At 47.6% G+C, this 14,087-nt stretch overlaps 1 long non-coding RNA gene across 1 annotated transcript in view; it reads left to right on the top strand.

Annotated features, from left to right (window-relative positions):
- LOC142578121 (uncharacterized) overlaps positions 1-14,087 on the top strand; it is a 311,453-nt gene that overhangs the window by 146,506 nt on the left and 150,860 nt on the right. The window lies entirely within an intron of this gene.

The following is a 14,087-nucleotide window of genomic DNA, read 5'->3' on the forward strand; positions in this document are numbered from 1 at the left end:
AAATGACAGAGCTGACTCGGATGTACAGAAAAAGTTCTGCACTGGCTGAAGGACTGCCCCACACTGGAGTTCGTAATGTTGCGTTTATTGGAGTAGAACAGAAAGTGCACTTCTATTAAAAATGTGACAGTCGGTGCAGAAACATAAGGCAGACGAGCGGATGTGGCACATTTTTTTCAGGGCCCTCCATGCCTACTACTGCATTTCTAGTCTTCCTGTGCTCTGCGTATAAGCCCCTGTTCAACCAAGGTTTTTATTCCATGACAGTTGTTCTACTGGGTTCGTAGCAATATTGAAGAAAAAAATTCAATGGTTTTCAAGGACTTTCGAGGCCCCGACACAGTAACTTCAAGGACCTCGTGCAATGTGTGTAGTAGTTTGGACAGGCAATAACTTGTTCAAGAACACCGTTAACTTTAATGCAAACAAAAGAAAACAACAAATCGCATTTCAGTGATTTCAAACATTTGAAAGACTGCTAATTTGCCTTTCACCGCCCACCACTAAACGCACACAAGGAAGCATTTCAAGAAAGCGCTCAGTTTTTCTGCAATAGCACAATTAACTACTTGGACCTGCAACATTTGCAGTTTTTGAATACTGTTTGGTTTGACAGTGTATGTGATGTCATCTGTTGCCTCAGCTTTTTTCACCATCAAATAAGCAATAGTCATTTCTAATTTCTTTTTATTGTGTCTGTCGCTCTCAATTTACTCTTCACGGCTTCTCTTCGAATGCCTCAACTGTTGAGCTTCCTGCTTCTGCTCCTCCAAGCACATTTGTCGCCGGTTCCATGTGCATAAGACTGGTATCTGCAGCGCCTTTGTAATTTCATATTTAAGGATGTCGCTTTCCTTCTATTACCTCCAGAGACAATTTTCTGTGACATGCGAAAGAGTGTCACAGAAGGGAAAAAAAGCGCTTGGCAATGTCTGCTATGTCTAGCCAAGTGTACAAGTTTAAGGACTTTCCAGTACTTCTAAAAATTCTAGCGTTTTCAATGCCTTGAAGATGGCATTTTAGAAATAAAGGATTTTTAAGGATCGCTACAAACCCTGGATTCTAGCACCTAAATAATTTTACAAGCTTATTTTGGCATGGAGTTAGGAAATTCATGCTTTCTAGCTAACGCTGCACTATCTCTGTACAGTGAAGCCACGAGAGCGCAACCATTTTGGAGTAAAGAAAAATACTGAAAGCTTTTAATACCACTCTTCTTTTTAACGCGATAGCGTTAAGGAGCTCGTGTCGCAGAAAAGCCGGTGTCGTCGGCGTCGGCGTCGGTGTCGGCGTCGGCGTCCGCGGCGTTGGCCGTGAGCGATAAATCCCGGCAGGCACTTCATAAATAAAAAGAAACTTCCAAGATGGGCTGGGTGGGAATCGAACCAGGGTCTCCGGAGTGTGAGACGGAGACGTTACCACTGAGCCACGAGTTCGATGCTTCAAAGCGGTACAAAAGCGCCTCTAGTGAACGCGGTGTTACATTAGAAACGAGCTGTTTCTAAGGCTCAGGCGTGCGTCGCTTGCTGAGGCGCACATTTCGTTGTCGCGCCGAACGCTGCGTTGCTCGACGCTCTTCGCGTCCGATGCGGGGCGCGTAGTCGCTGCGCCGTAGCCCAATACCCCTTGGTGGGTCGACGGGAACGCTGTCGCGTTCCACTCTTGAAGGCGAAGCTTAAGCGTCCTCCAATTTTTTTTTTCTATGGAGCTTCGTATTGCCTATTTAAGTTTACGAATGTGCCTGGTTTTGGCGGGCGTTTCTTCGACATTTTCTGGAAGAAGCAGATGTCTAGCCCCCGTATTCAGAAATGTATCTTAATACAAAGCTCATGCTTGACTTGATATAAACGACGCCTGGTGCGAACGTCCCCCAAGACGCTCACTGCCTTTCTTTTGGTGCGTTCACGACTTGCGTCGTTTAGATCAAGTCAAGCATGGGCTTCAAGTTATGATGCATTTCTGCATATGGGGGTAAGCGTGCACAATTCCGGGCAACGCACTGTGCCATTGACACCGAGAGAAAACGGGGAAAACAGAGTTAACCACTTATGCTCCTAAACTTTCGCGTACCTGTGGTGTGCGTGTATCGTGGAAGAAGAAACAGCGCAAACACAAGGACGAAAAAAAGCATCAACCACACCAGCGCTTCGTGGTGTGGCATGTTTATGCGTCGTCCTTGTGTTGCGCTGTTTCTTCTAAAATGCTCAACCAACTAGCCGGCAAGTCCATCCTGTGCATATATAAATTGAACACACGCATGAGTGTAGATGGTCTTCGAAGCTTTTAGAACGAGCACTGCCACAGGATACGAGCAGTGCACGCGTAACAAGTGGACACATTAGTCATTTAAACAACGTGCCAATGCATTTGACGCGGCTATCGGCATAAGCAGTCTCCAAATGTTGGAATGCATGCGCTTCAAAACGTTAACGATCCGCTGCTAATGCAGGACAACAGCTCACAGCGGACTGAACCAAACTCTAAACTAATGCACTTGAAAAGAACGCCTATACGGCAGCGTGAGGCACGTCGAAATGCCTGGTACTGGCGTCGCAGCTGCTCACCAGTATACGCGCGAATTAAATTCACATGCATGGATGGTTGGCGCAATACTTTGTATCCGCGTATTTTGGAGAACATGGACTGGAGAAGCACTCGATCATGAGCTGAACGGTACATTTGTTATTTTCCTGCGGTGACGACAAGCCGTGAATAGTTCTCACGTTGTCGTCTACGTTGTCTTCCTTCGTTAGTCGTAGCAAGGAATGGAAATGATGCAAACGCACACGTATTCCAGTACACAACAGCACAGCACACTGCAGAGAAACCCCACCCACCACAGCAGATTCATCAAATACGTTTGGTATATATATAACCTCTAAAAGAACACGATTGGGCATGGCGGCGCTGTGGTGTAATGGTTATGATGTGTGTTTTGAATTGTACAAATGCGAGTGTACGCGGGTTCGAATTCACATGATGTATCGAGCATTGTGATTCTTGATAAGTATGTGATTCCCTTGACAATTGTATTCTATTAAGATTGTGTGACTCCTGATTGTGAAATTTGCGAAGATATTTGCAGAATAAGTGTTAATTCGCTTTTTTTTCTCCTCAGTGGCGTTCGTGACGCATACGCATAGGCCGCTTCAGAGCAGTCACGCCTCACGGTAGGCAGCAAATAGCCAGGAAAAAATGACTTTAAAATCCTGCATAACTTTGCTCACGCCTATTCTGAAGGCCGCTTGGAATCGGGCCAGTGTCTCTGAGGAGCCGCCTAGGGAACGGTATATCAGCGACCCTAATTTGATCTGATTTGCTGCCTGCATGCGTGACCAGGACTTGGCTAAGAGGGTATTGGGAAGAGTACTAGCACTCTGTTCTGAAGGAGTACAAGCACTCTCTTTGGGGGAGTAGAAGTACTCGGTCTGGCGGTGTACTATTAACCCTGCGGGGAGAGTATTAGCACTCTGCGGAAGAGTACTAGCACTCCTTGTGGGAAGAGAATTATCACTCTGCGGAAGAGTACTAGCAATCCCTTGCGGTGGAGTAACAAAACTCTGTCAGGAGGAGTTGACCTACTCTCTCTCAAAGAGGGTCGATCTACTCTCGAAAAGAGATTGAAATATGGGACAAGCAGCTACTCCCTCAAAGAGAGTGCCCGGCACTCCCTTAGTTTTTAGAGTGTAGAAACGTGGGCGATGTCAATGCAATGTTTCTTGAAGCTATATAGATATAATCGCATGGCTGAGGATTTTTGCAGATAAGCAAGCCAATCACGATTACACTCTGCTAGCACTGGTAGGAACACCAGTGAGCACAGCAGGCTAGTCATGAGAGCAGTCATTCACTGGAAAAAGCAAAGAACAAAGCAGATTCGAGTTTAAAAGCACCAAGAACCGGCACACCAACGGTACACGGAAGTCATTAGGCCTATTGACTGACAGCTCGCTGCGACATGTGCGCCCGTGTCAACTCAGACATTATCCGTTCGGAAGCAGGGAATTACCATAATTTGTTTTGTACACATGGAAACTTAACAAATACGCGAAAAAATTATCTGATACTTCCCCTGGGAAGTCATCATAGGCTTGCTTCTCAAGCTCTTCGCGGTGCAAGTCTGTTTACCGATAAGGCCCACATTTCGGGGAATTTTGTTTCTTTTGCCAAACTTCAGCACAAGCGATGATTGCGCTACAAGAAACTCTAGCCAGAGTGACTATGTAAACGTGAATTCACAATTCCAGCGAAGGACTGCCGTTTAATAGCCGGATGCTTTCATAGCAGATGCCGAATTCGACCCTCTTTTTTCTGTGGATATTGGCATAAATTTCAAACATTCTGTCTTCGCCAACTGCAAGGAATGATTGATGCCGTGTAAACCCAGCTCCAGAAAGTATTTGGTTCCGACTGAAATGTTCTGGCGGTTTCTACTGTTTTATTCCTTCAGTTTATTTGTAAAAATGGCGCACACGCTGCCTAATGCGTTTCTAGAATGACCACCGAACACTTTTATTCACTCAAAGGTGCGACACTGAACTATAAAAGTAAAAAAAAAACGAAATTGTGTCAAATTTAATGATAGGTTTAGTACCAGGGACCAAGAAGACACACGAAAACAGAGCAGAGAATTGAAAAAGAATTACGCATTATGAGTTAACGTTACGTTCTGTAGAATCGGCTGTCACAGTTTTTTCGCTTTTTCTTGTGCTTTTCGCTCCTCAAACACCCTCTGTGAAACAAGAGTAATGAACCATCCAGATAATGTTCGTTTTGTCTTATACAAAAGCCTGGACTGCGTTGTTCACTGGTCTATGTAGCGGCACAAATACAAGGAAAAAAGAATTGAATAGTATCCACCTTATAGCGATCGCTAGTGAAACGACTACATGTAGCTTATAGTCATTAGGGCTAATATCTTGCAGCGTACATATACCAGGTTTTCGTGCGAAGAGGTTAAACAATATTTAAAAAAATCGCATGTGGCTCATAGAGCGATTAGAATCCGTGAGCTTGTCTACTCGAAGCGGTGAACATTACTTGCCCTAGAAATCGAAATGCCTAATCGAGTAAATAACTAAATATCACTAATCATATTTATATTTATATTGGCGGTATATTTGCAAATTGCGAATTGCATCGAGTGAGCTTGAAAGGCATATGCGCTTAGAGCAAATACCAAGGATGGCGCCGTTGTCCAGATATGTGCAGTCGAACTTAAGGTGAAAAATGCACTCTTGCCACACTTATTTCTTTAGGAAATCGTCATATTATGCATAGAAACACAAAAGTGATTTGGGCGTCCATAACTTTGGTCGCCAGGGTACATTATGGAACTGCTGCAATTCTGGACCGTCGTTCCTCGTTAAGTTGGTACAGCTTGCAAAATCACCAGCTGCAATTAGTAAATAGCAATATGTGCTGTAAAGTAATTGTTCACAAGTTGCATTAGGGATTTATTTTTTTCTTATCAATTGATTTAGTACATACTGCGTACCCTTGGGTCCAATTAGAGGGGCAATAGAAAGCGTACAAAGAATAGCTAACAAATCAAGAACAAGGCGGTATATAATATATATTTGTCAGTGTTTGTAAACCATCTTTCCAGTCTGATAATTTTCGGAAAAAAAGAACTAAGTTTAGACATATCACTTCGAGCATAATAGGGAGTTGCGAGTCAGGATGATACTGTCTTGTGTGCCGTGTTAGTGCAGGCCTTATGTAAATGAGTGATCTAATCTCAGGCTTCTTGTTGAGAAGGAAGGAAAGGAATTTTTTGGAGTAGGTATAGAACTTTTTAAGATAATTTCAGAGGGAGAGTCCAACCTTGCGAATTTATGAAATATAAACCTAACTGCCTTTATATTTCTTCAAAATGTGTGATATTTCACATAGTATAAGGATTCAATAATGCACATGCTTGCTGTACCTTTGGTGTAAAAAATGAAAAATAACATGGTAATTTTACACTAAAAGGGGCATTTTTCAGTTTGTGTTTCAAGAAACAGTCTGCGGAAAGCAGAACAAATATAATTAATGTGCATGCTCCACGAGAAAGAGGAAGTCAAAGTAACATGCAAGTATTTGTGGTTGTTAGTCTACAACTCCAACATTAATTATTCGAATATACATGTAGTTTTCTCGTGCAGATAATGCCCGCCTGTTTGTGAGATCCTGCTCAAAGCCTAGAAATGTGCTATCTCCGGCAAGTGATCTTTAAAAATAGGCTGAAGCATTTGCTGCAAACCCCATATAATCAGGCGCTAATCCTGTAGCTCATACTGTCCTTTGTGACGTACATAAGAAATAAGGCAGGCAGACGTAAAAGAGCAAGTCATGATAAAATATAGCTGTACGAAAGGATAAAAAGTTGGCAGTACCTAGACCGAACAATAACTACCTTTAGCGCTTAGTATGGCCCGTGGAATTAAATTGAAGCACTAAAAGTGTGCCGGGAACTTTTCCCTGAAAATATTACATCAAGCTGGGAGAAAGTTGTTCAGAAAAACAAAGAAAATACGACTACCAAGAGTGCGTACAAGAAACACACGGGTGAGACTAATTGGGCCACTGAGGTGCGAATGTCCTTGCAATTTGTTGGGAGGAGCCTCAGGTACGTGCTCGCGCGAGCGAACGTGATTGGCGCGCAGCGAAGCACATGCGTGACGCTCCTCGCAAGGGCTTGCACATAAAAAACCCGAAAATAACAGAAAAAGTCAAAATGTTCAAAAACTACGCATCTGCAGCCATATGATACAGTGCGTTTGTTCCTAAGGGTTAAAACTTGTTTTATTCAAGACTAAGCCGATATAAAAAAAAGTTGCGCATAATTGCGGTGGAAAAATACCGAGCTGCGCTGTGTATGCTACGGATGGCAAAGGAGAAAGTCCAACTGAACGGCATCGAGGAATTTACGAGTGTGAACGAAAGCACAGCATTCACGGCTTTGTATGGAACAGATGTCATAGAGGCCGAAACTTTCCCACTGTCAGTGGAGCCGCAGCCTTACGGCAAGCGCGCTCATGCTACGTTGCAGAAGCTCCATCGATGCCCTGGGATCCCTACGTCAATTTCTCCTTTCATCCCAACGGTCACTGAGAAAATACAAAAGGTGATCAAGCAATTTTTAGGTAAAGCGTTCGCAGCGTATGCCTTTGTAACGACGTCATCGTTTTCCTCTTTCAATATTGAGAGTCTTGTCTTTTCTATTTGCAAAGTATATTTAGGAATCCACCGTGGCGTTTTATCGCACACTAAGATGTGACATCGTAACCATTTTAGCGTTAAACACATTATAGTAAACCTGGGCGAAAGAAAAGCGGCAACCACAAAGACACCGTCGAATTGCTACCTCCGGTTTTTTGTCAAGCTAAACAAGACGAAAACAATATGCGAAAACTAGCATTTACACAAGCACGTCCGAATGGGCAATGTGCCTATGTGCGTACATACCCAAGCCAACGGGAGGGTTCCGCAGCACTATGAAAAAGCAGGTGGGGTTTCCAAAGACCAGAGCGCTTGCACACTCCTGATCTACACGATTACAATACGCTCGAGGAAACTAGGCTAATTTTTTTATTGCCATAGCGTTAAGGGCCCCGTGTCGCCGAAAATCCGGCCTCGGCGTTTGACGCTTGGCGTCCCGCTTCCAGTGTCGACGGCTGTTTCTGGAATAACCATTCCGAATCTCTCATACCCAATCACGCAAACCCAACAGCGCAGGCCCTCCGTGTAGAGCAAACAAGTTTATAATCTAACTGAATTCTCAAGGTAAAATGCCCCAGAAAATCGTAAAGTACCACTTACACTTAATCTACAGACATGATGGCGTTTGATTCTTTTTTTGAATATTAGAGAAAACATATATGTGTTACGCGCAAACTGAAACACTAACCCCTTTTCACTTGGTAGCGTTTTCCAGCTGCCGTTTGAGATTTGTCTTGTACTCGCGGACAACTCTCTGTGGCAATGAAGGGAAAGCTACGGGAGCGCGGCTGCTGCACATGCGTTTTCGCACTAAGCAACCCGGCAGTGTTTGACAGTGTTTTAGTTTGCTGGCAGCAAATGCTAAATCGACAGAGCTTCCACGTGCGACGGTTTCACGTTTTCCCAGATGCGGAAGGAAAAACGCCGCAATATAAGGAAACCTTCACGCTCACTGGTGCGTTCCGTATTATTTAACTGTTGCTAATAAGGTCTCTATGTTTTCTCTTCCTTAGCCTAAAGGTACGTGTATTACAACGCGGCACTCTACTCGGAAGCCCTCTCACTTGCGCACGCTTTCCCTCCATAGCTCTACGTTCATAGGAACAGAAAGTTGCCCGCAAGTATACTAGGACCCTTCGGTTCCTCGCACACCATCAAAAAATAATAAAAACAAACAACCACACTACACTCGCCTTAGCGTATAGCACGCCGCCAGCGTTTCCTGGTAAACATTGCGGTCACATAAGCTGCGGTTAACAGGAAGCGTAAGAAGCATTCAGCGATGTTTTATGCTATCCCGTACCACTCTTAAAGGTGAAGCTTGAGTGTCCACTTAATTTTCATAAATGTTAAGGCTGCCGTTTCTACTACGCGGCGGTAACTGCACCTTCATTCCATGGCAACCAATAACAACATTTTATTTTTAATACATAATTTAAACATACGTTCCCGATTTCTACATCACTACACATCACACCGCAGCGCATCTAACAGTAGAGCGAAAGAGACAGCCTTTTTCACAATAGAATATTGAGTATATTTATTCACGCAGTTTACTAACCAGGACGAAGTAAGCGAAAATATGCTTTCCGAATTTCGATAACACTTTCGTATTTATGAAACAAGCCATGTGATCACGCTCGGCTGCACCCGACCACCGTAAGGATGACACTTTCGGCACACTGCTTATTAGAGTCATGGACTTCACGTCTCGCTAATTTCAGATAATTCTGAACACTCAGCTAGTCTCGAACAACGCGAAACTTAAGCTGAGACTTCTCGTGCGCTTGCGAGCGCGTGCTCTCTCCTGGGTGCTCCTTCCTATAAGCCTTGGCAGAGAGAGTGAGAGAGAGAAAAACAATTATTGAATCATAAAATGGAATTCTCGCGGATGGAGGTCTTCTCTTCTTCACGCTGTCTTCTCGTCGAAGGGCGGCCTCTTCAGCACGGGTGGTCCCTCAGTCCAGGGCTCCACTGAGTTTGGCCGCGTCCCTAGCGTGCTCCACCATCCTTCTTTGGACGGCGAGCTCGCAGCTGACGAGCCGGCTCTTCCATTGCTCCGCACTCGGGGGTTTGTGATCGCGGAATGCGTCGTTTCGTTCGCACTGCCAAGTTATGCGATAGAGTGTGGGTGTAGCCCCGCACCAGGGGCAGGTGTCCCTATACTGCATTGGGAGCATCTTGTTGAATATGAAAAGGTTGGGAAAGGTGTTTGTCTGGAGCCTACGCCAGCCCGTTGCTTCCTCCTTCGTCAGCGCTTTATGGGCGGTGGGTACTTGAATCTAGTTCCCCTTTTGTGTTGCAGTAATCCCGAATAACTGTCATTGAGGATCCCGGCGTAACTAGCGCGGTACTCCTGCTGCTACCCAGCCCGGAATCTATTAGCTCGAGCTAGACCGTCCGCCGCCTCGTTACCCCTTATGCCCTCGTGTCCAGGTATCCAGATCAGATTGTGTTTGATTTTCGCCTCCTCCGAGGGGTTACCCCCTCTGAGGATCCTAAGGGCAGTTTTGCATATTCTGCCCTTCATGTACTTGCGACAGGTCTCTTTCGAGTCTGTGAGAATATTTAGCGATTTATTCTCCCTATATCCTTGCATCGCCGCCAGCGCCACGGCGATGCCCTCGGCTTCAGCTGCGCTCCATATCTCGGCCGAGACGCACGAGACAAGCTTTTCCTCCTTGTTCATTACTACCGCGATGGCCTTTGTCTCGCTGCCTATTACACTTATGCTCGCGTCCGTGAAGACAGTGTTCTCTTCTCTAGCCACTGTCTTTTCTATGTATTTGGCCCTAGCTTTCCTTCTGCCTTCGTGGAGCCTGGGATCCATGTTCTTCGGTGTAGGCTTTACTTTAAAGGTTTTCCTGATTCCCCCCGGTACGTCCTCGTACCGGTCGACGCCTCCTTTTTCGAAGCCCAGCCTACCGATCAGGTTTCGCCCCGTGTATGTCCCCGTTAGTCTTTTCATCTGCGCTTTCCGCTGTGCTTCCGCCGTTTCGACGAAGGTGTTGTTCACCCCTGGTTGCATCAGCTTTTCGTTGGAGGTGTTTCTCGGCAGGTGCAGCACCGTCTTGTAGGCTTTCCTCAGGACGACTTCAATCTCTTCGTTGTTCATTTTAGTCCTCACTTGGTAGGGTAGCGAGTACATGACTCTGCTGACGATCAGGCTGTTGACGAGCTTGAGAGTGTCTTCTTGTCTCATGCTGTGTCTCTTCTGGGAGACCCTGCTTATCATTCTGCTCACGTTCTCGGTCGACCTCTTGAGGAGGCCGATGGTGTGGTTGCACTTTCTGCTGCCTTGCAGCAACATGCCGAGGACGCGTATCATGTTGCGTTCGGAGATGAGTTGTCCTTCGAAGCTGACCTCCAGTTTCGCCTTGGTGGGATGTCGGCCGACTCTTAGCATTTCGGACTTTTCGGTGGAGCACCTGAGGCCTCTCCCCTTCACGTAGTGTTCGACGCACTTGGCCGCATCTTGCAGCGCCGCTCGCTTTTCTTCCAAGGTTCCGCAGGTGGTCCAGACCGTGATGTCGTCCGCATACTTCGCGTGCCGGATTCCCTGGATCTTTTCGAGTCTCTTCGCTAGGCCGAGCATCGCCACGTTAAACAGTACGGGCGAGATTACCGAGCCTTTTGGCGTATCTCTGCTAGGCGTTGCAAAGATACCGCTCCTCAGCTCGCCTAGGCCGACCGTCGCCGTTATGCCCGAGAGAAAGTCCCTGACATAGTCGGGGGTCTTCCTGCCGCAGTTTTTATTGTTGAGGCCCTCCATGATGGCCTCGTGGCTGACGTTGTCAAAGGCCCCTTTAATGTCGAGGGCCATGACGACGTTTTCGCCCTTTCTCGGCATTGTAGTCAGGACTTCCTTCTCGAGCTGCAGCAGAACCTCTTGCGTCGAGAGGTTGGCCCTGAACCTAAACATCGAGTTTGGATAGTATCTTCCGTTTTCTAGGTGCCGCTGGATGCGCTTGGTGACTATTTTCTCGTAGAGTTTTCCTAGGCACGACGTCAGCGAGATGGGCCTCAGGTTCTCAATCTGGATTTTCTTTCCGGGCTTGGGGATCATTACGACGACGGCGTGCTTCCACTCCGCCGGAACTTTCCCTTCTTGCCACAGCATGTTTAGGTATTTGACGAGCTGGTCTATCGCTCCGTCACTCAGGTTGCGTATGAGGGAGTTCCGGACTCTGTCCGCTCCCGCCGCCGTGTTCTTGGTGGCCGATCTGATGACCTCGACGACCTCCTCCCTCGAGATGGGTCGGTCCATGTCCGGGTTGTCTTCGCCTCGGTACTCGTCGCGGTATCCCTCCGGCTCTCCCGTTCCGTAGCATTTCTTGCGGACCTCCTCGAGCAGCTGCTCGTCGGTGCCTTGGTATTGGTGGATCAGCCTCTGGATCGAGTTGCTGCTCTCTCGCTTGCTCTTGCTGAGGTCCAGTAGGCCTCGGAGTATCTGCCACGTCCTGGCCGTGCTGAGGGTGCCGTTTAGCAAGTCGGTGAATTGCTGCCACCCCTGTCTGGCCAGTTGCGTCGCGTACTCCTCGGTCTTCTTGGTGATCTCCGCAATCTTCTTCTTTAGCTTCTTGTTCATTCTCTGCTTCTTCCAGCGCTTAGCGAGGCCGCGGCGTGCTTCCCATAGCCCCAGCAGCCGCTTGTCCACCTCCGGTGCCTGTTCTGTTCTGTCCACCTCGCGGGTGCAGAGCTCCTGGATTTGCTTCAACTGTTGGCTCCATTCTTCCGGGGAAGTGATGTCGCCGCCCAGTTCTCTGCAGTGTCTTCTGAAGGCGTCCCAGTCCGTCAGTCTGGTCGAGCCGATCTTTCTCTTCCTGTTTTCCGCCTCGAGTACTAGGCGGAGGACGTGGTGGTCGCTGCCCAGGTTTTCCAGGAGGTTCTCCCATTTCACGTTCTTGGCGTTCTTGACAAACGTGAGGTCGGGGCACGTGTCTACACTGACGCTGTTACCCATTCTGGTAGGCTGGGCCTCGTCGGTTAGGAGCTCGCATCCCACATTTTCCGCGGCCGTGCTAATCTCCCTCCCTTTCTTATCCTCTTTGGCGTAACCCCACAGGGGGCTCTTAGCGTTGAAATCTCCCGCTATCACTAAGGGTGTTGTATCCCGCTAGCCTCTTGGCTTCGGCAAAAAGTTCTAGAAAGTCCCCGTCCCTTTGTTTGGGCGAGCTGTATACGTTAATTACGAAAGTGCTCTTGGATTTCCTTTTCTTTTTAGGAATAACTTCCGTTATCACCTGCTCGATTTTTGTATCCTTAATCTCGTCGTGAGCTATGGTGACGATTGTGTTACTTATGAGTGTCACGGTATTCCCTTTCTCCAGACACGTGTAGCCCCTAAGTGCCGGTTTGCTAAAGGTTTCCTGTAGTAGTATCAAGTCTGGCGCGGTTCCTCTGTGATAAATGAGTTGCTGCAGGAGCCCTTGCTTGCGCTTGTAGCCCCTGCAGTTCCACTCCCAAATCTCTAATTGGTTGTTTCCTTCCATGTTGTTGAGGTCGATGGGTTAGTCCCTCCTAGGGTTTCTGTGCTACCGCCAAAACGGCACTCGTTAAAGAGTCTTTCTCTAGAGTCTATGATCTTTTGAGTGTTCTGGATCTTAATGTAGTTTCGGAATCCCTGCTCCTGGAGGGCCATCTTTTGTTGGGTATTCTGCAGGTCCTTCTGCATATCCTTCATCTGTTTCTGTGTTTCTTGTTGCATTTGCTGCATACTTTGCATAAACCTCTCTAGCTTATCATCAAAGCTTAGTTCTCCGGTCACCTGTTGAACGGGGCTAGGGGTCTTCGGACGCGAAGCTACTCTAATAGGCGAGGAGTACGAGGGCGGCGAGACGAAACCTAGCCGTCAAATCTCTCGTAGTTCTTTAATTATGTCATTCAGTTGTCTCCTTAATTGTTGGTTTTCTTTCCTTAGTTCCTCTAATATTTTGTCCTTGGTATTTTCTGTGTTTGGGTTTGAGTGCGGAGCATCTGGAAAAAGCGTGATGGGAGGGCCGGCTCCTCAGCTTACCTTAATTCCTCCTTGCTTCTGTTGCTGCTGCTTCTTTGGCTGCTGGCCCTTCGGAGGTGGGGGTGGCCAGGACCCGTCCCGGACTCGGCTCCGGCTACGGCTCCGCCGCCTCTGCTGGCTCTCGTCACCGTCGTCCGAGAACCACCGTGAACGTCTGGCTCCGCCGCCGCCGCGGCTCTTGCTGCGGCTGCGGCGCTGCTGCTGAGGCTGTGGCGGCTTGCCCCACGGCAGCTCGCTCGCCGTCTTGAGTCTCATCTTGCAGTCCTTGGTGACGGCCGCGTGGTCGCCCCCGCACAGCAGGCACATGGGTGTGCACTCGTGGCCTTCGACTGGATTCTGGCTGCCGCACTGCCGGCAGATCTTGGACTCCAGGCTCGGGCAGACGTCTGTCCGGTGTCCTTGCTGATCGCAGGCGTAGCAGACTTGCCGCGTCGGGCGATACGGGTAGCACCACATCTGCCCGCCGTAATATATGACTTTACGTGAGGCCTCCTTACAGCGAAGGACCGATGGAGGAAGCAATCGTACTCTGAAAGCTCCCTTCACCCGTACTCACGTAAGGAGCGGTTGCCTCATGCCTGGGTTCGAGATTATCTCCTAAAAGCTTTACTCGAACACCATTATTCAATAAAAATGTTGTATTGTGGCACAATCGTTAAATTGAAAAGCTAATATAGAGAAGCGTGGACGCTTTCTTCTAGTTTTGTTTACTAAACTTTAAAAAAGTTGCGCATTACACTGCAAAACTTGATGTGCTCCATCAACGCTGGCACGCCGGCGTCGTGCAACGCCTAGCAACGCCTAGCAACGCTTTCATGCCGCACGCGTGACTGAAACGAACTTGCCTGGCAAGACGTACCGTGCT

The sequence above is a fragment of the Dermacentor variabilis genome, chromosome 4 (genome assembly GCF_050947875.1).
Source record: "Dermacentor variabilis isolate Ectoservices chromosome 4, ASM5094787v1, whole genome shotgun sequence".
NCBI lineage: Eukaryota > Metazoa > Arthropoda > Arachnida > Ixodida > Ixodidae > Dermacentor > Dermacentor variabilis.